The following is a 24,720-nucleotide window of genomic DNA, read 5'->3' as shown; positions in this document are numbered from 1 at the left end:
TCATTGCCCAAGATCTGTGTTGTGTTTTTAGCTGACAGCTCTTCTCTTCATGAACACAACTGTTAGAATATCACTACATTTCACAGAAAGTAACCAAATTAATAACTTTAAACAGAAGTATTTTAGAAACTTGGTACGTGATTTTGGCTCTGCTACTTTTCTGAGGGAATCTTTTGCTGAGTCCTTGATGAAAACATATGAGACAAGTCTTTTTGTTTGCCTCAGTTTTATATATAGTGGCCTATGGCCTCTCTGAACTAAATTCATATGAGTGCTGAGTATATCCTGGCCTGTACAGCAGCAGGAAAACCATTACAGGTAAGGATCAAGACAAAATTATGAGTCCAAGGCAGCCACTAGGAAGCACTGTAAGTTCAGCTCAAATCCTACTCACCTCTGGGAATTAGCTGACCTAGTGGTAGATCTTTGTGTTTTCCTTCATAAAGAAAGCGAGAAACCAGATTTTTCTTTTGAAATGTGATCAGAAAAAAAATGTGGGGATAGCACAGTGCCCAACATCATTCATTACTTCCAAAGGTGAAAAGCTAGAGCTGCTGCTTCATCTGATGAGATATTTCATACCTCACAGGAGAGTAACCTACCTTTCTGGCTGAATTATTCAGAAGCAGAGAGGTTTCAGATGAGCACTCTCTTGTTATTCAATTAATGTTCAATTGATTAAGCTATTCAGTTAATATTAACTTAGGCACAGAGCGATCTGAATTAGATTTAGGCATGATATACCTGTGCTGACCTCCTTATCACTCGGAGGTATGTCTCAGTATGCCCAGAAATAAATTTTCATGCATCTGGATGAAAGTACAGTGACTTCTGCAAATCTGAAACAAAGCAACAGCTCTTGATTTGAAAACCATAAACAGGAGTTAGGAGAAAAAATCAGAATCTTGAACAATCTCCAAGAAAAAAGTCAGGTGTTGTACATGCTATTTAGGCAGTGTTTAGACATTTACATTCTGATCTGTTTGGCTGTATTTTTGTTTGTGCTTTTTTGTTTTGTGTTCTTGGGTTTTGTTTTGTTTTCTTTTCTTTTCTGAATCACTAACATATATTCTTGTGACCTTGGAATGTTTCTGGCGAATGCTTTCCAAGCTTTTAGCACTATGCAATTGCACATGTCTAGCACTACCACAGCCCCCACTCAGCTGCCTTTCTAGGCACTTTTCTTTTGTCTCCAGGTTATCAGAAAATAAGCACTCAAACTCTGCATTTCTTGGTAACATCAGTTTGCTATGCATTTCAAAAACAGCTATCTCTTGGAGTTGCTTTTGCCACTAATCCAAAACAATACTAGGGCACAGCAAAGCTAAGTTACTTGCCTAAGAGATGTTAATGTAAATTTCCTCAACAGTGCTTGCAAAAGGACATTTGCTTGCAACTTGGATCCTAATTATTTTACAGACTCTTGCACAGTAAGTTTCACAGACCTCTCACTGAATGAGTGAATTGATAGTGAAACACAGCAAAGGTTTGGTGCATTTGGTTCCTCACAACGGCATTATAGCCCAGATAGATGCAGATACCTGACCTGTTGCAAGTGGAATGATGAGAGAGATCTTACTACTATGTTACGTATTTGTCCAATTCCTTAATTTCAAGCACAGTTTGGCCAAGGTAGCTCAACATCTAATAAAACATTAGGAGAAAGCACTGATAACTGGTATTAAAATTTAAAGAAACAATGTATCTCAATTCCAGTTTTGTCATTTCAGTATGAATACTTGACACTTTACAGATTAGGGATTTTTATTTAATCAGTTAATAGCTATCATCCCTCAAATTATATTTACTTCATGGCATCTGACATGTCTCTTGCTTTGTAGTAGCTGTTTTCATTTCTGTAGTCTCAACGATGGATGGCAATGTATGATCAGCAATAAAGCACCTTCAAAAGTTCCATAAACAGGCACTTAGGAACTCAATGAAAGATGATACCATTTTCTAGTGGACAGAGTGCTTAACTCCATTAGTGTCATAGGCTGATTAAATCATCCTACATCACATTTCAAATGCACTGCAACCAATTAAGTGAGCCCATTGGTGCTCAATGCATCTTTACTTTTCTACGGTCATGAGGATTTTGTGAAAATTTTTTGAGGTAGCCTGTAAGTCGAATGACTTATCGTGCTATAGTTATGCCTAACACACATTGTCGAAATAAAAAGGATTAAAATATATTAATTGAGGTGCTTTTGGTACAGAAAATCACTGTAAAAGAAAGTCTTAATTGCACACTTTGGAGGGTTATCCCTAACTACAGCAGGAAAGTAAAGGACTATACGAACCAACCAACTGGAACAGAGGAAAAAAATAAGCTACATTCATTTTTCAGCCAGGTCCCTATTGTGGCAACTTTTCCTTGTAACTTTAATATTTCACCTGAATGATAATATCACTAAGATGACACTGAAAAGGATGAATTGGATCCCTAGTGTAACATCTATCCAGATCCATCTAGCCAGCACATTTCAAAAGCATTTCTGATTATTCAGTTGTTCAGTTTATTTCCACATTTCTAAGACCACACAATTGCTACAATACTATCAGAAAATATTTTACTATCAGAAAAATTACTGAATGCTTTCAGCAGTATCTCCAGGATTCATCACATGCTCACACTGAATGTTATTTATCACAAGTTCCTGACAGAAATAAAAAAGATCACAAGTGTGCATGCCAAACAACAAAGACATGCTAGTTTCATGACAAATAAACAATCCCTACATTCAATACTTGAATTTTATGCAGGGTAGAAATTTTTAGTTCTTCAGCTGTCTCTCATACGTCTCAATTTTGCAAGCATCAGTGAAGGATCAACTTCTAAAACTCATCGGGACTCTGTATCTATTCTGGTCAAAACAGGAGCAGAAGAAATCCTCTTTTATTCTCAGACTTAACTGCATTTTATTATCAGGTTTCCGACATTACTTCACCAGTTTTTGACAACTTCCTTGTAGGATCACTGGAATATATTGCATGCAGGCTTTTCATTCACAAAGCTATTTGATCTTTCTTTGACAGAAACTGGATGTTGTGTTGGCTATATTGTCATTGCTTGCTTCACATAAATACATTTGTTATATCTTTGCTTTTTCATAAATAAAAGATTGATACGTATAAGGTGTACTGGGTTTGACTGGGATGGAGTTAATTTTCCTCATAGCAGCCTATATTGTGCTCCTTTTTTTTTTTTTTTTTTTTTTTTTTTTAACATTTATGACTGAAACAGCATTGATAATGCACAAACATCTTAGCTTTGCTGAGCAGTGCCTGCATAGCATCAAGACCTTCTCCATTTCTCAGTGGCCCCACAACAAGGAGGCTGGGGGTGCACCAGAAGCTGGGAGAGTACACAGCTGGGACAACTGACCCAGACTGATCAAAGGGATAGCCCATGCCATGGAGTACCATGCTAAATGATAAAATCTGGGGAGGGACTGAGGAAGTGGCTCATGGGTGCTTAGCTGCTGGCTGAGGTCAACCCACCACAAATGGCCTCAATCCAGAATATAACCTTTTATACCACATACATGGTTCTGTATTTCCATAGAGATGGTTAGTAGAGAGATCTTATGCTTGGATTACATTAAAACCTACCAAAACTCTTAAATTCTCAATTATGATGTGATAGATATATCATTTTACACATTAAAAACAGAATTGGAAAAAAGCTAGGGAATATACAGGAAGGTGAAATAAGCATGGAATAGATACCTAATATTCTCAAAGTGAAATCTTATCATCCTTTTTAATAACATTCAAATGGAAATGAAGGAAGCCAATATTTCAGCCAATATGATGTTTTCCATCTCTAATTCTTATAATTCTGCTCAAATATTATTAGAAACAGACAAAAAGGGGAAAAAAATCTCGTGTGTTGATGCTAATTCCTGTGTACTAGAATAGTGAGCACAAGTATCCCAATTTTCAAGATGCATTGTCAATATTGAGATTTAGCAACACAATACTTAATGATATTGGCTGATGTACAAGATAACACAGAAGTTCCTGATGAACATAGCAATCAGAACAGAACTAGCATCAAAAAGGGACACTTTCACGTTGTCTTTAAGTAGTTCTGTGCTACTAGTGTCTAAGGAGGTCTTCATGAGAGCTGAGAATGCTAGAAAATACTTTCTTTGGTTGCAGAGGTAAGGCTTCATTCAACCTGCCCATTTCCCCCATGGTTTTCCTAGTTTTATAACTGGAGGTGCACAAAATTAATGTGCTGCAAAGGTAGTGATGGTTTCACGGAGACTTCTTTAGTTTATTATTTATAGCTTGCACTGTGGGCCAGGAGAGGGAAGGAAAGAGAGAGCTTGCATACTAAAATCAATACAAATAATAATAGCCTCTTACAAGAGAAGCCTCAGGGGCTGAATATCTCTGGGTTCCTTTTTTTACATAAATGATCTCAGTGGATTATTGTTTCAATGTTTTGTGCTGTCAGTCACAGTCAGATAGCAGCTCTCTTTTTGTCCCATGGAAATCTTCTCACTTCTATGTGCCAAAATAAAACAAAATTACATAGCAGCAGGTAGCCCATGATGGCTTCGCTGAGTGTCTTCAGCAGAACAGCATTACAACAAAATCAGTAACCCATGCTGTTCATAGGCTCTTTTTCAGATACACACCCTGTCAATCACTGCCGAAGTGGCCAAATGTGTTCCCACATTATATCCAAACTTTCTCATACCAGAACAACTTGGGGCTGTGGCTCAATTATTTGTTGTGTTTTATTTTCACTTATTTTTAGCAAGCAAAACATACTGAAAAAAAAAATATTCATTTGGGCCATAGGAACATTCATATTTGATAACATTACTGCCAGTTTAATAGGAATGTGCATTAGGATTCTGCAGAATTCTGAATACCTTGATATTAGGTAAACCAAAGACATTCAGATATCTCTGAATGTGTGTATATAACGTGCACATATAATAACAATATTAAATGTCTATTTTTCTACAGACATTTTATTTTGCCTGAGGAATCTACTTATTTGTGTTATTCTACTTAATATTGTACTATATACAGAGAAGAAACGACATTTTATCATCATGCATTTATTTTCTTATTAGTCATCTTTAAGTAAAATATTCAATGGCAATATATTCAAATTGTTTTTAAAAGTTTATGGTTACTATCATTATATAATTACAGTCTGGAGGTATAAAATCTTGCATAAAGTAAATAATCTCTTTTAAAAATAGACCTTGATTACTCCAGTAACTGACTTTTTCATTTTGTAGTCTGAATATCAAACATATTGCAGTCTGAATTTTAAAATTTTTATAGTACTATGCTACTAAAACAGTATTATTATTTTGCAACAAGAGGCATATTTTCATTGGATCCCTTTTGAGCGTTTGTTCCCTTTCATATTTAGATAATTTAGGAACATTTGAGGAAAATTATTTAAGATGTCTACATTTTCTGGATCTTAGAAGTTAAGTGGTCGGCATTTTGACTTATTCCTGACAAGTAAAAAGTTGTTTTCTCTCCAGCGAACTTCTCACAGAAACTATTCAGCTTATGACCGAAATTGTGGTCCATGTGCAATGGTGGCAGTTTTAGAAACCTACCTCAGAAGAAAATGGACAGAAACGGTTTCGACCCACATTAGAAACTTCGCTGAAAGACAATGAAGGCAAGCCTCTCTGTATCACTTGTGAGTACTCACAGAATGTTATTTCTTTAAGACCACAGGAGCTAGAGAAAAAGAGAAATCCATTGCCAGAAGCTACAGAGTGAAACTAAAAAGTATGGAATAGACCAGATTATCAAAAACATTTTGGAACTTTTGCTAGATCTTTGAAACTATATTAATGCCTAACTTCCATTGCAAGTAGTACCTTAAATGTCTTAAAGGAGCAGAGGTCTTCTTGAAAGGGTCCATGCTTAGTTCTAGGAGAAAAAAAAAAATAATAAAACACACACACACAAACCTCTTATCATGATTATGTGACAGATTATGCTGATTGATGTTTAGGTTCACTGTTTGCTGTGGCAGAAGTGCACGTGACTTTTAAAATGCAATTATGCTTTTTCCGTCTACATTGTTATAATAGCTAATTACACAATATCTGTTTTTACTTGATATTTGATGTTTCTTCCATTTACTGAATTCTTCTTCTCATGCAGCATACTCCTTGGTAGATTTAGTAGTCACATTAGACATTCTATATTGTTTATATAAATTTAATCACAATTACTAATGTTATCACAAACTTTTCCTCTCCACTACAGATTGTAATTTATGGTTATATACTGTATCAAATTATTGATATTTATTTATTTGCTTGCATTTATGAGAAATTCTACTTTTTCACGTTCTGTACAATACTATGGAAGTTGTTTGCATAAAGCACTGAAATGCTGCTTTTCTCTGACTTAATGGTAATTTTTAAAGCTAGTAAAATAGCACTAATTCTCAGAGATGTTTTCAGCCAAGCTAAAACTAATGACTATTACTGTAACTTAATTGGAGTACAAACCAATTGATTTTCTTTTCATTTAAAGCCTCTTGTAACATCTTTACAAACAATAGATTTTTATTTTTCAGGGCCTTTTTTAATCTTAAAAAAAAAAAAAAATGGATAGTAACTTATCTTGTAGAATAAAGAATAACAAAACCTTTTTTTATTACAACATTAGCTCTAACCAGTAAGTTAGCACAACTATGTCTTCAACTGTCATCTAATTTTCCATATCTTTAACACTTTGGGCTTTCCGGATGGGAATTTAGGGGTAAAATGCACCACCTACAATGAAGTACTTAATAATCAGGACGGCACAGCTGGTGCAGAGCAGTTTCCAGTTTATCAGTTGCACACATGATCTGTACAGAACACACACCAGTCAGGGCCTCCAGGCTCTATCCAGCTCCATGGACTTGGGGGGCCAGTACACTCATTATGGGTAGTTTCACATCCAGGCTGGCATTCAGCAGTCTCACCTCTGGCTCAGCCTTTGGCACAGTGTTGGAAATCTGTGGGCACATCTTCAATCACACAGAGCTACTGCTTTTGTTATTTGCAGGCTCTGACTTAGATGGTTGGCTTAAGTTGCCAGTGGCCTTGTTGGTTACAGCAGCCCAGGACAATCCCTTTGATTTTTCCTATATTTAAAGCTGTTTTTCCTGTATTTAAAGCTGTTCTTACTGGGGCTATTATCGCCTTCTAGCTTACTGCCTCAAATGCATTATAGGGACATAAGCTGTGAAAAAGTTTACTCATACTTCTTTATTTCTGTGTATAGCTAAAGCAATAGGAATGAGCAGATGTAGTAGTTGAGAGCTTTTGGGCACACCTCCCCAGTAACCACTACCCATGCTTGGTTTGTTTTTCCAGGGCATACCAGTATCACCGAATGAATAAAGAGGTGAGCAGTTATAGTCATGATATCACTTACTTGGCAGTGCTTTTTAGCAGTTCACCTTGTGGAAAGGCTGTGGCCAAACTGGGGAATTATCTGAATATTTTGAACTTATAAAACCATTGGCCTTGAAATTTGACAGTATGCTGGTACCTGTGTAGAAACATAAATATTTATTATAACTGCTTGTTTCCCAGCCTGCATCTTCCAAAAATTAAGGCTTTATTGGAATTCCTGGATATAAGTTAGTTCATATGTTATATGTCTTTAAAAGAAATATCAAATAACAAAGCTTGCTAAATATATGAAGTAAAATGGGTGCAATGCTAATTACACTCACTGGCAGAGTTAGGTTCTTCTGAGTTCTCAGCTATTTAGGATGTAGTCCCTCCTGTGTGGGCTTCTCCTTCGGCCTACACACAGCCCTGCTGTTGCTTCACTGCTCCAGGCCTGGGGATCACAAAGGCAGCACACACAGTCCGGGCTGCTGTCTAACGCTTAATGATGAAATATGCGCACACCAATATTTTTTGGTGGAAGAAAAATCTATATAATTGAAATGTGATATATTTTCTGCATCAACAACCTTTATTTTTCCATTTTCAGCACTCAATGCATGCAAAATACTTGTTGCTTAGGACCCTTCATACTCTCTTGGTGACAGCACAAACAATAATCATGTGCCAATTTACACTCTACCAGAAGAAAGAGGAGAAAATTTGTTCCCTCAGAGCAAATAACTTTAGAGAGAGCATATTTTAATTTAAAGTAGGGTGCAAAATAATTTTATGTCTCTCAAAGACTTTGAGATTTATGTACTTCCATTTTTGTTAGACAGAAAAACAGAATGACTGGAACTCTTCAAGTGAGGCTACCCTGTAACCTCATACAACTAAACCTCTTCAACCTCTCAACATAAAACCTCTTAAAGGTTTTAACTTCGTCGTTGTGTAGTTTACACATGCATGGAACCAAAGATGGTAGTGACCCCTCAGCCCCCAATTTTTCTGATATCTAAGAGATACTGAGCTCCTAACTAATAATAAAGTGAGTAGCATTCTTACTTAGTTTAGAAAACATAGTATGGACTATCTGTTTAGATTTTATTTTATATATATTATTTTATTTATTATATATATACATTTATAAGATTTATTATCTAAATACTATCTGTTCTCTAAACAGATAGTATATCTGTAAATAGCACAAAGGCACTACCTGTGCCTCTGACCAGCCTGACTCACTATCCCTGTCCTACTTTTACTCCATGGGTTATTTTCAGATAAGATGATAAACTTTTTGAGTCTTCATTTCCACAAAACGCACAACACAATGAATCTCTAATCCTAACTACAGCTGTTAAATATTACTTATAAATATTACACTAGTTTTAATACATTCAGTTCAACCAAGAGCATCTTAGCATTGTGTATACAATATCTCTTTATTCATTATTCTTATATTCATATCTCATATTCATTATTCTTAATCTTAAAATGCTTTATATAGCATGTGGGAACAAAGGTGTACAAGGAGAAAGAGCAGGTAAGGAAAAAAGCCTTACCTGAGCTTTCCTAAGCCAGTATTTGTTATGATAGATACTCTGATTATAGACAACTGAAATCAGGGACCTAAGTCATCCCTTCCAGCTTACTATTACTATGATTTTGATTATGGGTGTATAATTCCAAATGATTAGTATTGGAATCCTGGGTGCTGGAACTACTCTGTACTTTTCAGGTAGTAATGTCTGGCCTTAAACAGGGAACAGATTCACCCTTCTATATGGTATACAAGAATTTTATAGCCTTCACCTTCTTTGTGTGTTTTTTTTTTTTTTTTTTTTTTTTTTTTAAAGAAACACCATTTCATAGAGAAATCTTTAACATTTTTTAGTTTTTACCTGTATTCTCTATTACCTTATAATTTTCAGTCTCATATAAAAAAAAAAAAAAAAGTCCCCTATTTTAACACACTACTTTAAAATGCATAAACAATGAGAACATTTGTCTAATCATGATCTAATATGGATGATTTCATACAGAAAAAAAAAAAAAAGGAAAAAAAATGAATAAGTAATAGGAGATGGTTTTCTGAGCAGGATAAATATAAAACAGAAAACCTCAGAAATATGGCCATAAGGTGGAATGATTGGATGTCTCTACATAACGTTCCGATAGTCTTGCCATTTTTTTTCGAGTTGCTGGCAATTAGCATAAAATAAAACATTTAGTTTTGTTGCTGCTTCATCTTATCTCCAAGTGCCAATAGTATCCATATCTAATTTGAGCCAGTCTGTGAAGTTAGACACTGAATTCTTTCTAAATGATAAGATGTCACTTTCCATGACATTAGAAGGCTGCTAACAAAGAACCTGTGTAACAGTTCTTTCTTATGTAGCTCTCATCTTTTGTGAGTTACTGAATTCAGAGGAAGATGAATTCTAGAAGGAGGCACTGGAATTTACAGCACTTGAGAAAAAAAAAAAAAAAAATCATCCATTCAGACAGTTGTTTAGATTTCAATACAGTCTGTTTGCTCAACCTTGCAAAGTTTGAAGTTCACCCGTGCTCTTATTAGAAAGCTGCAGACATGCTATTTAATTTTTTTTGTTAAACCTTTACCAAGACTTCATCAACATATTTTTATGATATCCTGTGTAACATATTGAACTTAAAGATGATAAATTGCAGTAATGAACTACTATATTTCCTGAATTATTTTTTTTTCCTGTGCTTTTATTTCTTCTTATTTAGTGTGTATGTTGTATAGGAAGTGCCACTGTTATCAGAAGATCATCTAAATCACATAACACTTTTTTTTTCCAGGATGAAAATTCACACTCAGTCTTTTGTTTGAAAACTCTTTCAGCTTATTAGTTAAAACATAATTGCAATAGTTTTAAAACAATTGTTATCTAAAGCATCTTTCCATTTTAATTCAGAATGCAATACAAAGTGTGAAAAGCATTCTCATATATGCCATTTAGCATGATCTTTAAAGTTTCTTGAGCCATGCACAGTCTCAAGAATAACAATCTTTGTTGGCTAATCATCACTTGTTAGTATTGTTTCTGTGATCCCTACCCACTCAGGTCACAGCAGCAAACACTCAGGTGTGTATAGCTTTTCTTGAAAATGTTATTTGTGTTATGAAGTTTAAAAAAAAAAAAAAAAGCATAACTAGCAAAGTTATATTTACCCAATAATAAAGACAATTTAATTAAAAGAAAAAAACAGCACATTTGGAAAAAAAAAATCAGAATGCAGTGGATATACCTGAAAAGGCAAAACAGTAATTCAGTGGAATTAGCGTTCACTATCTGTAATGACTTACCATGAAGCCCTTTCTTTACATTGAAGAAAGTCTACCTTTCTAATTAAGATAGAATATTATATGCAACCATCTTTGAGATTCTGTCTTGTGCCCCTTCAGGCTGTAGGTATCATCATAAAATTTTCTGGTCTCTCTTGCAAAAACAATGGTGCTGATGAAATAATACTGAATTTTGCTCAGGTAGCAGAGAGCTGGGCTAGTGAATCGATACACGAGCTCACGTCTGTCAGTCCTGCAACTGATACTGCTATTACTACAACTTCTCTTTTTTTTTTTCTTCTCCAAATGAACATAGTGAATACTAACTACAAATTCATTTTTATCTGTGTAAGAATGCAATACAATACATACAATAACTTACATTTGGTACTAACTAGATTGCCAGATGTGAATGTAGGAAACTTTGAGTTTTGAAATATAGACAACTAGGGGAAAAAAAGTGGGATTGAACTATACCTGAACCTTCTGTAACTGATACAGAAGAAAATCTAAAAATTTTCATATAAAAAAATAAAATAAGATAAAAAAGCGGGGAGTGTTGAGCAAATATCCCACCAATAATTGTTATCCTCAGCTTTCAGATGTTATTATAGACCAATATCACACCTGTTGGCTTCCTCACTTTCTCCCCCAAGTCATATTTCTTTCTTATCCCCCAACCCAATCTTCTTTATTATTATTATTATTGTCAAATATTTGTTCTGTATAATTCAATAAAAAGTTAATTGGATTTTGTCTACTCTCCACAATAAAAATATTTATAATTTACCTCTTTATTAAAATACCTCCTGTTTCTTCCCAAATAATGAAGCACAGTTATGTATTTCTAGGGTATTGATAACAAAACCTTGTCCACTTCGTTAGCATTTATTTTATTAGCTTTTAAAGTTATATTTATTTGTAACTGTACATTATTCAGGTAAAAAGAAGTAAGGAGGAAGGAATCTTGAACACAGGTAGGGAAGAACTTTGGAAAAATGGTTGGTCTCATAGAAGGCGAGTGATATGTTGGTGATACCCAACAATTTCTCCACAGGACAAGAAATGGGACCCATCTCAGACATTCAGATTACAACAGTATTAAGCCTCTTTCACTCAAGTTTATGAGCTGATGAGTACAATACTTATAGATCCATATATACATAATGATTGGTTGAGACAAACAAAGATTTCCAAATGATGGTTACGCAACTTCCTTCACCTGCTCATTTTCAGGAATGGTCTCGATTAAGTACTTGCATGCAATTGAAATGCAAAATACTAACCAGTTTATGCAATTACTTTAAACAAGTAATTTTTCCTGGTTAATTCAAAAGAGAATAAAGTATCCAGGTACTGAGATTCAGGAAGTTCTTTTTTTTTTTTTTTTTTTTTTAAAGTTTCCCTTTTTTAAGTGATCTTTACTGCCAGAGGTTAAGATTTATAGTTCCAAGTATCACAACGTTTAGACAAGTGTAAGAAAAACAGAGTGTTAAAGTTACCTTGATATTATGACAACTAAACAGACAAATCTTATTCTGACTTGGGATAGGAAGGGGTTTGCTCTCGGTCTCAGTTTTACCATGCATGTAATCTAGCAGTATCAAACATTTCTGCCTACATGTATATCAAGAAGAGTTAAAATTAAGTTTCAGTGATGAACTGCATTTCAAGAAGGATTTTAAATCTGAAGAAAAAAGTATCTCAAAGCATTAACAAAATGTTTGGACTAATCTCAAGTATTTTACTCCTTATGTTCCTAAAAAAGAATTAAATTTTTACTCAAAATGAAATCAGTGTTTGGTTTAGAGTCATTAAAATAATTTAGCAATAAATATGCAACATAGAAACAACATATTTGTTAATGTCATAATACAACTAGGATATGAAATAAGAATGAGAAATGACCACAGCTGAAGCTCTGGCTACAGTCAGGAAAAAAAAACAAAACACAACAACAACAAAAAACACACACACACACAACTCAGCTGTAAGGGAAGGAAGACAGATGTAGTAAACCCATATGAGAATGTAGTGCCTTCAGCTGCTTAAAGGGCAAATATCAATACCTCTATCTTGTGGAAGTCTAGCTTTCACTTTACTCTTTGCATTGAACATGAGTCTTCCCGTAAAGAGAAATCAGTAAGACTACCCTTTTCTCAGATATTTTGCTTATCTAAGCTTAATAGATGTTTTAGTATCTTCTTTTTTCCCCTTGATATACTATGTTCCAAGGAGAAAGCATTTCATGTTCCTTACACATTTAAAACACTGAAGAAAACATTACATATTCATTTTCATGCTACAAAACAAGCCTGTTCTTGAAAGTTTATAAGATGTCCTAAAAGACAACGACTGTATCAGGCCAATAGTTCTGTTTCAGTAAGTCATAAGCACTAAACTTTTTAACCAGTTATTTATATGTAAAAGAACTTTATCCAGCTGTATTTATCAACAAAATATGTCAAGCTCTAAAAGTAAAAGACAGCTGCTAGCTATTCAGAGTAACAACGTATGAGATTTTTGGAAGGAAAAGAGAAGAAAAAATTAGCCAAATGAAAACAAACAATCAAATTTGCTTATAAAAAACCCTAATGAGCATAATATAAAAATCATATTAGAGAAATCCAATATAGACTAAAAATGACATTTTTCAAATGTGAAATTAATCAGGACTTTATGGCTAGAACTTCCAATTTTTATTAAATGTTTCAAGTAATCTTACAGCAAGATGTCATCTTGATTTCAGCTGGATATTCAAGCAGAAATCTTTAAGACCTCTCCTGTCCTAATGGCATGCAAGCATAGTAACTCAGAAATATTATTGTCTTGTTGAAATTTATTCAATTTCTTGAAACACCATTCTTCTCGTACTTTCCTTTTGTTTTCTTACATTCTATAGGAATCAGTTTGTATTTCCTTTTGTGAAGATTCTAGTTTGCAGAGCAAAAGCCATTCTGAATGCTACTCTTCTACTCATTGTAAGCAAAATGAAGATAGATTGTTCTCGTCTCAGGATGGCATGATATACAAGAAATGATCTTCTTTCTCTTTGGAACTAAGCTTTTAATCATTTATTATTAATAAAATTCTGTAAATTATACACATAATCAAAAAAGCTTCACAGGTAATTTAGAAGATGAGGTGAGTTTTCTTTTATGAACATAAAGCTTTAGTAGTTTAGTTGTACGCTACATTGTCAAAGGTAGTGTAGAAACCAGGGACAATAAAGTGTTCTAACTTGTGGCACTGATAACGAATGAATTTTCAATGGCATTTTTACTAAAAGTTAGAGCTTTAAAAGTTTATGGGAAGTAAGATTGCTTAGCATATCAGGGTACTGTATATCCTTAATACATTCATGGAGACTTCTTGAAGGGCACTTTCAGTGCACGGACCTATATACATAATACAGTTTTTATTGTTGACGTAGTCTAGGGCCCTGTGAGTATTTTTACAGTACATTATTTTTTTAGAACCAATAAATTACTCATCTGAACTATTGAAGTATAAACATGATGACTTTTTGTCAGGCTTGACTATGATACTATTACAATGAATTATGGATTTTAGTGGTTATCTGTTTTTGATGTGGTGCAATAAATCATGATCATTTATGATTGGTTCTGAACTTGATATTGGTTTTTCATATAGTCTGTTCTGCATCTGCTAGGTTCTTCAGAGTTTACTTTTAAAGATGTCAGAGTATTTCAAGATAACATCAAACTGATTTAAAATTATTTGAAAAGCAGAGGCAATATAAAAATATTAAAAAAATTAAAAAAGAAACATTTTCAGACCTCTTTTCTATTCTATATACAATTATATATATAAAAAAGCGAGCTCAAAATTCATAATTTTTTGTTAAAAGGCAAGAAAGTGAGAATTAAAAATAAAAAAAAAAAAAAAAAAAGAAAAAAATTGGCCAATATGTAAGTTGGCAGATATTGTCAGTTGATTTATCTAACAGCAGTGTTAATCTTACCTTCTTTACTCCCAATCTGTCAACGTCTCCTATATCCTCTGTATTATCCAGAAATTGAAGCACTGGATTAGGAGTTGAGCCAGTACCCCAGTGAAACTACAATTTTACACTAATTCTATTTTATCCTGATTAATTATTCTGTTATCAACATTTGAATGTAGATTTTCTTTTTTTCTCCTAACTTTTTATACTACCTCTTTTTGGCAGGATGCATCTTTCTTTGCTTGCTTTTCTTCTCCCTCATTTGTCTACCTTCTCTTGTATTATACTGTGCTTTGTTATTTATTACTACAGAGAAGGAAAAGCCTAGACCCAGTGATACTGAAGTTACACTTAAGGGATTCACCTGGTCACCCCATTTGATGAAAAAAATTAAAAAATCTCTTTCAATCTTAATCCAACAGTCAAATAGTCATAATAAAAACCACAGAGTAACACTTTTTTAAATAAACTAATACTTTTTTTTTTTTTCCCTTTTCCCTTCCCAGATTGAATAAATTCTTGCATTTATTTGAAGTTACATAGGACATGTAGGACAGAGAAGGAGTAACTTCTTTCCCTTAGGGAAGATTTGCAAAGGCACAAAAGAAAATAGTTTTCTCCTTGTCTGTCATCTAAGAATTTGCTAGAAAACTCACTATTTTTCAGCAGTATCTGTCTCAGGTGTTTTTTGATCCTCTTCTTTTCAGATAGTACTGGGTGATTAAGTCACCATAAAAGTCTCATTGCATGCATCTGCGTTCAGCACAGCTAAGTGCACTGAATGTAGATTAGAAGGTTTTTTGGGGGTACAATTTATCCCTGCTTTACCATCAGCTATACTTAGAAACACGCTACCCACAATTTCTGCAATGCAGCATTCTTTAAGGCAGGAAAAAGATGGACTTTTTCCCCCATAATAAGCTTCTTTTCCATTTCCTAACTTCATACTAATAACTGCCCTGATAACTAGAAGCAGTTTTTACACTCCAGAGAATGTATAGGTTGTAGATACATCTGGGTTCAAGAGAGAAAACAAGATCCTCCTAAACCTTTTTAATACACATTTTTTTCCTACTGCTTTTGTTAAGAAAGTTTTGGTTAGAAAATGGTATGCTGATATCCTTTTGAACTTTTATCAATAAGAAAAACCTCAGTTCTTACCTTTCTTTTTTCCCCGTATTCTAAAGTCATTCGCTTAACACATTCCTTTAGAAGTTTATTAAAGCAGCTCAGGAAAATTCTCTTTAAACAAGGAAATTACATTAAAGTTTACCCCAAGGATCCAACTAGGTCAGAAATAGGTGTTAAGCAACAGATGCCTATTTTCCTTTGTTTCACATTAACGCTTCTTTGTTAGTATTACATTGTTAGAACAGGAGTTCCCAGTGTTGTCTCTTACTTCCCTTACTTTTGTAAGCCAATAAGGCTACTTGGCCACTTCCCCCCCTAAAACTGAGCAAAGGACAACTTCCACAACAGGGAGGGGAATAGCACTGGTACAGCTATGTACCAGATTTAGCTGGGAGTTAGAGACTGAGCAAGGAGAAAAAGCACTTGCAGAGCTCATGCATATTAACTGCAAGCTAACAACTTAAAAGACCATTTTCTACCTGGCACCTCTTTCCTAGACAGGATCAAGCATAGGAAAAGAAGTACTAGTACATTAAACACATTCTCCATTCTAACTCATTCCACTGCCACCTACTTAGCACAAAAAACACCAAGAAAACAAAACACACTGAAAGGAAAACTCATGTGAGCAGATGCCCAGACTTATCAGAAGGAGTCAATATTACCATTGCCTCCAACCTGCAACTGATAACTGACTGCACTGCTTGTTAAGCTAAACCACCTAGCTGCAGGGAATAATCACTGCTGAGAAATAGCTGCAGCTCTGAGGTTGTGCTTCCTAGAGAGCCTGATGTTTGCTCCTTCCCAGCTGGAGCACAAGCCTCACCAGAGACCCAGCTGCTGTATGTCAGACACAGGCTAAGAAGCCAAGTCAAGCACTCAGTGGGAGCGGATGAGCCCACTGCAGTTATTGGCAAGCTATTCAACCTCTCACCTGTGTGGGCTTGAAGTCAGTTAACGGTTCAACACCCCTAGGTTCAAGCCTGGGGAATGTAATGTTTCTTTTAAAGAAGTAAGAGCCCAAACTGCCATCGAGCACTTTGGTTGTGGTTTAGCTTACTCCACAATAATTTCTCATACGGAGCCTGCAAAGTGTTATTTTACTAGTTTGATTGGAACCAAGCAGGACCAGTCTTTAACTGATAGCCCTTCACGGTGTTTCCTTAGCATGACTTTGTCTCTTAACTCAGCCTCCAGAATTTAATTCTTCATTGTCAGGAAGGTATGTCACGTAGGTGATTATAAATGTAAATTAAAACATAATAAGCACTTTTAGATTCTCTTCATAGTACTCTCCAACTTACTTCAGTTTTTTGTAGTGAACTGACTGGTTTGTAAAGAATTAGCTGTCTTATATAAATGTGAAGCTAGAAGGTACTTAGACTCAAAGTTTCATTAAAAAAAATCCTGTAAAACAGTTTACAGTGCCCTCGTTTCTTCATCCATATACAACAAATGCTGCAACAATTTCCCCAAAGTAGCACTCACACATGTGACTTGATTTGGCTCATGATTTAATTAGATTAAATATTTAAAGCTGACAATAAACTCCTGTCAATAATTCCTTAGAAAGCTGAGATTTTATATTATGGTTTGTATTACCAGGACCTCTGATTCCCAACCTGAGCCTTCCTGATGTGTGTTGCCAAATGCACAGCATCTGTACCTCTAACGGCCTCCAACAAACATTACCATCAAAAATTGCTTGCAGCTCACATCTGAGATCCAGTGTGGGTTAGGAAAAGAGCTGAAAGAGATTTTTTAGCATTCTGTTGGCACTTGCAAAATATAACACATCTAAATCATGATATTCCCTTTGGAAGAAAACATGTATATTACTTCACAGTTTACAGGGACTATTGCAATACCTCAAATTAGAGTTTAAAACTAGAAGAGCCATGGCCATGGGCATCCTCATTTCACACAGTGCTAAAAGATGTTTACTACCTCCTAAATAAATACAAATAATGAGATTTGTATAATATGTAACTTTCGTATGCTGCTCTGAATTTTGTTCTTGTTTGCTAGCAGGTAGCCTAAGGAATGCAAGCGTGCCAAATGTACTTCATTTCCAGCTGCTGGCTGCTTTTACCAGCTTTTCTTTTTCTCTATCTGACTGGAAATTAAAACAAACAAAACAAACTAACAAACAAGCAAAAAAAAAAAAAACAACAACACAACTTAATCTCATATGAGGGCACAGAACACATCATGATGATTGCATAGTTAGTTATGGTACACATAATATGGAAACAAATGAAATAACCCATGACTAAATGAATTACTGGGTCAACATATCTCAAGGCCAGTAGGGGCCCTCTATGGCTCTACAGACTACTACTATGGCTCTACATTAAGAGCCTGGGCCAAGATTTCAGGTCCTTGTTGTGCCTACAAAACTGATGCATGTGTGAAAGGTTGTTTTTCCTTCTTTAAAAAAGAGCTGCTCTTGCTTTTGGAAAATTGTCAAAACCTGAAAGCACACCTAAGCAAAGAAACATAAACATGAGCCAAAACAGCAGCAGCTTGCCTTCTAAGGATCTATTAGATGTCAATTAAAGTCTGTAACGTATGGCCAGTTCTTCAATGGGCCCTGCTGATTTCAGAGATGTGTATACATTCCCAATCACGCCTGATGTGGAAGCTTAATTTTGCAAACTGCTGCCTGAAGATAAGCTCATTTTGTGCATGCAGTAAAAAGATAGTATCAAACACATCCTGGAAATCATAAAGTGAAAAATATACATTATAATATAGATAATAAAATCTACTATTTTATGTCACTTAAAAAAAAAAAAAAAAACAACACCTCTCTATATATGTATATGGCAAGAATTATAAACTCTAAACAATACTCCTGACACGTATACAAACATTAATCTCTGAGGGGTTCAAAAGATATTTGAAAACTCAGAGACATTGCAGAATGCATTAATCTCCATTGTCAAATTAATCATACCCATGAATTTCCTGGCAAAATCTTCCTAACTCACTAGGCAACACCTGCCACTCTACTTGATGCTGAATTCAGGAGTGCTAAAGCTAGAAGCAGATAGTCTATGCTCTTTGCAAACCATCAGTTCTGAGACATTTTCACTGATCACCTCTTCTGGTGGCTTCCATGGCAATTGGTTCAAGCACGGTGAATAAAAACTAGGCAACAATTTCAGAATAATTAATATCTCTCAGTACCAAACGGTAATGATACATCATGAACAAGAGGACATGTTCCTTGTCCATGAGTTCTTCTGGGACTCATGAAATAGAAAATGTTTCCTAAATGGACAGAGAATAATGACTGCAAGCAGAGGAAGAAATAGGAAAGAAGTACTGCATTAGGATTGCAGCATTCCAGCAACAGCAGCAAGTGAAGTTACAGTAATATTGCTTCTTTTTTTACTACTAATACCATGTTCTCTTAGAATAGAATTCCACCTCCAACATATTTTTCATAAACAAAAAGCATTTCAAAACTTTTAGTGTTATATTTATACCAGTGAGGGCCCAAATCCTAGACATACTGAGACACTGAGTTCCCAGGGGCCAAGTTATGTACCTATACAGGAGTTTAGTACATTTAACAATTTGTGCACAAATTCACACAAGCAAAAAAACAATAATAGCTTTCACATACGTGGCTATTTTCCCTCAGGAAATAAATTTTTTGAAAAATCATGGAACAAGTAGTAAATAAGATAGTAGATAAGCTGTTAGTTACTGGAATTTTTTTTAACTTGTCTTTTACTCCCGCACCAGGAATCCAGTGTGTGCTACTACTCATACATTTGAGCAGATAGCTGTTATATTTAGTAAAATATGCTTGTGATTCATTACTTATGTTCTCAAACACCCTTAGAGATAAATACCAATGAAGCTCAAAGATTCATCTGAATGGTTGCTGAAATGACATTTGATAGTTTAGGAATGTGTTGTAGATTTCTAGACAAATCTGATGGTATGTTATTATAATGCCCTTACAAAACTCATAAGATATATTGCTGGTAAGATGAAAGACTTTAATCAAATATCTTCAATAATCAGTAATCTTCAGAGGAAAAAAAGTAACCAAAGTGTGACAGGTCAAACTAATTTGCTGGAAAACCTGAGTAAAAAACTGTTGTCCATGGAGGATTGGCAAGATGTGCTAAAGCCCAAAGCCATAAGAAGCTGCCTTATCAGAAGCAGCCGATTTGAAAAAACAAACAAACAAAAAAACAAAAACAAACAATTTCTTTATATTCAGTGTTTTCTGTGTAAAGTGGTATGAAAAAGTTAATGTAATATCATTGCTCACTTTGTCTTTTTCAAAGCTTTTCTGTCTTTCTATGAAATGTTTGTCTCTAGCCAGTAACTTCTATGGGTAGGCTCTGTAATAGTATCAAATATGTTCATCTGACGGACTGTAGAGACTTTTTAACATTCATAGGCCTCATGTTCACAATAAGTTTTATGTCTTCATTGCCCAGGATGACCTTTGCATGTGTTCTTCCAAACATGCATGTCAGACCTTGTTTATACAGATACAGACCTTACTTTCTGTCATCATAAGTATGGATAAGCATATGACTCAGTTCACTCTTTGAACAAATGTTCTCATTACTTCCTGCATCTGTGGATGAATCACTGCCCTCTCTATTCCTTTACGTTGGACAGTGAAGACTGGAATAGCTTTTAGTGTGGTTAATGATCTCAGAATATGGAAAGAAAGCGGAATTTTTGCAGAATCATGGATTTAGAATTTGCTGAATTGTTATCCTGAACAAGGCAAAGAAACATAAGGGATGAATATGATGGCAGCCTCAGGGCTATATCATAAGAAATCACAGTATATGTTTTATGTAGGTCTATTTCTGTATATATGTAGCTTTAATATTATCACAAGATACTTACATATCAACAAAACAATAATGATAAATTACATAATATATTCCATTTTTAAGGTCAGCATGATACAGCTGTAAGACTCAAGAAGACAGATTCTTCTTTAGCTACATATTTCAGTAACTTCCTACTTGATATTCCTGGAATTTTAGAAATTATTATAAAGTATTCTAATATGAAACTTTTAGGGGCAGATTAGGCTTGGGGTACATTTAAGTGGACACAGTCTCTTTCTGAATTTTGATCTGCTGTAACAGAACTATTTTTAGCACTTTATAAACCCAACATTTATTGAGTACTTACCCAACTGACAACTAGACGAGGAGTATTTGCATATATAACTATACACCTAGCTACAAATGCATTTCTGCTTTGAGCACAAGTCAGCAGAACAATTTTTAAAAAATATATGTTTTTAAATACTTAATGAAGAACTGTGTTCTTTTCCTATTGGAAATCTATTGTGTAATTTATTTTTTTTTTAGTGTTATTCTTTCCCTTCTTCCTCTTAGATGTCTTCACGTCCTCTACCTGTGGCACAAGAAAGGTATTTTAGATTAGTTTAAAATGCATCTGTTGGCTGATAATCTCTATTCCCAGAAATGTGCCTTAAAGAAGCACTGTTGGTTGAATATTTATATCAAGTAAAGACCAGTTACACAGTGCTTCAGATCCTATCTTTCAGAGCCAAATAAAAATAATGATCTATGGTTCGTGTGAATTCATGAATAAACCAGTGTTGAATTATTTTGGAAATCATTCTGCTTAAAATCAATTGAAAGTTTAGCGTACAGAGCAATCCTGCTAAACCCAGCTCTCCAAGATCAATATTTCACCATTTATCAGCACTAGGTGATATGCTCCAAAGGATGGAACATGCTTCGAATGGCACAAAGTCTGCCGAGCAACAATGAAATTGTAGGTGGATAACAGTAGCTAGATATCTTGGGACTATCTGTCCCATTTATATATTTTTTAAAAAGGATGGTGCAATAAAGTCATTAGTCTGCAACAGCTATGGGGTCTCACAATATTTGCTTCTTAACAAGAAATGCCTTCTGCCACCCCCCCCCCCCACCCCGTTCATCTCTAATGCTACTTTGTGACAATTCATTGTGCATCTGCATACAAATTATTTATCAACATACCTGAATTGAACCAGTCATAATAAAATCAATTAATAATCACTAGTCATGATTACTTCTAAAGAAGTTCCATTTTAATTCATAATGCATTAAGCTGACATATGTGGGTACTTCGTATAAAGTACTTCTGTTTAATAGTGAAAACTAATCCTTTGATTTTGAGCAAGATGGTCCCTTTTGCCAGCAATTGCTTCAGAAGTTACCAGTTTTCTTGTATTGAACATGTTTTTATTCAACAATAAAATTCAAGTCAACAAGTCAATAAAAGTGGTAGATATTTAGAAGTTCAAGTAGACCTTTACAGGAAAAGAAAAATAAAATAAACTTGTAATTTTACCAGCAAAGTATGTCTCTGAGACAAAAGAAAGGAAAATAGAAAAACTCTAGACTCTCTTTAATCCTACTCTAAGTTTAAACAGTATCCCTAACCTAAAAGCAATCATTAAAAGGACATAATTCAAAACAAATTTTTGATATTACCTGATGTTATGTTACTTTATGATACATGCTTACCGTCCTTGGTAGATTTTTATTATTATTTTTTGATTATTATTATTTCTTAAGACTTCAGCCAAAAACATAATCTTTAAATTAAGGAAACAGTCAGTATGTGTATCTGCTGGCATAGATATATTCCTTGACAGAAGTGTCTACTCATGTAAGGTGCTGTACCAGCTAGAAATCTATTACAAGGAGAGCTACTAGCCAAAGAAATAATTTAGCAATCAGAATATCTAAACAAGTTGAAGTGTAACTCTGGCACACTGAACATATTTAATATTTCTAGAACTAGACAGTCAAATGTATAAATTAATTCTGTTCAGAAATTAAATTGCCTGAAAAACTTCCAGATGCTCTCTCATGAGTGATAAAGAGTGTTGCGTTCCTTTTGTTTTAATTCAAATAAGTAAAAGTAGCTATCTGTGAGTATTCATGGAGAATATTGTTGCTCTGGAGACAGATTGAAAGTACAAGGATTGATTTTGTATTGATGTATTCAGATGATGTCTAGTAACTACCCTTTCTTTCAATGGCAATATAATAATCTGCTTCTACTGAGAACATCTGAATTTTATCATGAAATTCAGTCTAAACATGAGATTACAAATGTGGTTGCATCTGGTAATGTTGTGTAGATGAAGTGTAGATAATCATAATATCTTACATAAATGCATAGATGGAAAAAATTAAGCTTAGGCAGAACAGAATATTTCAGAGGTTGTAGAATCTGGGTAGGAAAATCTTTGAATCTCTGGATTAAAAAAAAAAAAAAATCTTGTGACTAAAATCAGGCAGAAAAGACAGTAAGAAAATTTAGAACAAATATATTTATTTGAAATAAAATATCTCCAAAAATAACAAGTTCAACAACTCAAAATGTCATTATTCTTAGGAAATTATCTTATTTTTGAAAATATTTTAAAGGAAGAGAAGAGTGCTGTGCTTTTTTTTCATATTAATTATATTCCAAAGCAAAACAAAAAATCTCTATGAGTTATTTTGTTCAAAAAATTCTGTTACAGAATGTCTTAATGTTTCAGTAAGAACAGTGCAATTAAAATGCAGTTTTCAAAAGGGATCAAAACTGACCCTTTCCTATAAAACACACTGTTTTAATTAATTTGAATAAAAAAACCCTGGGTGGTTACCCCAAAAGAGATAATGCATTGCAAATCTTAAAGCATGAACTTTTTTCTAGATTCTTTTCTTAGAAAATAAATTGCTTTTACTTTGAACTTATAACTACCTCTCTAATGATGAAAGTAAAAGGTGATGGTAACTGGGAAATGAGAATAGACCTAAAACTGAAAATGTTCCAGTTAAATAACAGCACACAAACTGATTCATCTGCTTACTTTCTGAAAGATAAATCTCATTTTCTGAAAACACTGTTAGCTAAATGATACCCTTTCTTCACAGATTCACAGATGGTTAAGGTTGGACAGACCATCTGGAGGTCATTTGGTTCAACCTCCTTCCCCTCCATGTTCAAGCAGGGCCACCCAGAGCAGGCTGCCCAGGACCATGTCCAGGTGGCATTTGAAGATCTCCAAGGAGGGAGACTCTGCAGCCTCTGTGGGCAACCTGTATCAGTCCTCAGTCACCCTCACAGTGAAAAAGTGTTTCCTGGACTCCAGAGGGAACTTCCTTGTTTCAGTTTGTGCCCACTGCCTCTTGTCCTCTTTTACTGTGCACCACAGAAAAAGGGCCTGGCTCCTTCCTCTTTGTGAGCTCCCTCCAGGTATTTATAGACATTGATACGTGAACATCAGTGATCGTAATTTGTACTTGTATTGTAAATAGGCCTAAAATGTTTGGATAACAAATCCTGATCTGAGCTTTTAATACATATATAATAATAGACAAATTATTCTGAAAAAAAATCTGAGGCACCAACTTTACATATTGTAGACTATGCTACTAGTTGTTTTCTCCTTAGCAATAGAGGAATATATATTTCCTATATATGAAAATACTGTAATTGAGAAGACCTAAGTAATTAGTGGGAAGCAAGTTTGATGGCAGAATGGTATCAAAGATCATGGCTGTAATAAAATCACCTTCCATAGGTTTAATAGTGCATAAATGTATCACATGATCATAAGAATGGTGAGGGCATCAGCACAGGATGGCACAAAATCTGTCAATAGCTCTAATGAGCTCAGCACAGGTGCTGTTAAGTTGCATATTGTTAAAGTAAAAAGGGGATAGTTAAAACTATTTAACTTTTTGACATTCAAGCTGTTAAAGATGATTAAATGTAGTATAGCAGTAGCTATAGGGCATGTAAAGATCATAAAAAGATGAAAGAGACATGGCGTGATAACCCAACAGTGCATCAGCAGTAATGGCAGAACAGTAATAGTCTACATATTCTTCATACAG

This window comes from Netta rufina (genome assembly GCF_964035555.1).
Source record: "Netta rufina genome assembly, chromosome: 4".
Lineage (NCBI taxonomy): Eukaryota > Metazoa > Chordata > Aves > Anseriformes > Anatidae > Netta > Netta rufina.
The sequence above is the reverse complement of the archived record's forward strand: the minus strand, read 5'-3'. Positions refer to the sequence as shown.